General features: G+C 46.0%; 1 pseudogene; it reads left to right on the top strand.

The window, feature by feature from the left end:
- Window positions 1-1,071, top strand: part of LOC110293346 — a 12,276-nt pseudogene that overhangs the window by 4,611 nt on the left and 6,594 nt on the right.

The raw sequence follows: 1,071 nt of genomic DNA on the forward strand, positions 1-1,071 counted from the left end.
TCCTAGATGCAAAAAAGGAAATCATTGGGTCAGTGAGTGTAGGTCAGTTAAAGATATTCATGGACAGCCTCTTGCTCCTGGATATGGTGGTGCCCAGCCAAAAACCTTGAAAAGGGGCCCCCGGCCCCAGGGCCCTCAAATATATGGGGCAGTAGCCAAGGGATGGCCCATTTTGAGGCCACAGATGCAATGGAGTCATCCCGGAGAGCAACAACAGGGAGTGCAGGACTCGACCTCTTTTCCACCACCCAACTCATATTAACACTCCACATGGGAGTCCAGCTGGTGGACACAGACTTTAAAAACCCACTGCCAGCTGATATGGTGGGACTGATTTTGGGAAGGAGCTCTGTTACCATGCAAGGATTAATAGTTCATCCATGAGTAATTGATTCAGATTTTACAGGAAAGGTTAAGATTATGGTATCTTCCCCTAGAGGCATCATTGCCATTTCCCTTGGTGATAGAATAGCTTAATTGCTCCTTTTGCCCAGCTGTCACTCTCAATTTCCAGCCAAATATTCAGAATGGGGAGAAAAGGGATTTGGCTCTACTGGGACCTGCAATATATTTTTCTCTCTAAATCTTGATAACTGACCCCTATTGAAGCTCAGAATTGAAGGAAAATCTGTATCTGGTCTCCTAGGTATTGGTGCTGATCGTAATATCATCAGTTACAGAGATTGGCCCTCTGGTTGGCCTAAGCAACAGTCAGAACAAACTCTGAGTGGACTCGGGTACACTCAGATGCCCGAAATGAGTTCCTCTTCCTATATTGGAAGGACAAGGAAGGACATTCTGGACAGTTTCAGCCATATGTGTTGGTGGTTCTTGTCTCTCTGTGGGGCCATGATATGATGACTCAGACGGGCTTTGTTCTGACTAATGAAGGAGGCTATGGCAACAAGGCCTGTGACATGATGCTGGACATGGGATATATTCCCGGAAAAGGGTTAGGGCAATTTCTGCAAGGTAGAAACTCTCCAGTGCCAGTTCGCAAAAAGAATGATCTGGCTGGACAGGGTTTTTCCTAGGGGCCACTGAGGGAGCATTACCTTTTTTTTTTTTTTT

This window comes from Mus caroli, chromosome 4 (assembly GCF_900094665.2).
Source record: "Mus caroli chromosome 4, CAROLI_EIJ_v1.1, whole genome shotgun sequence".
NCBI lineage: Eukaryota > Metazoa > Chordata > Mammalia > Rodentia > Muridae > Mus > Mus caroli.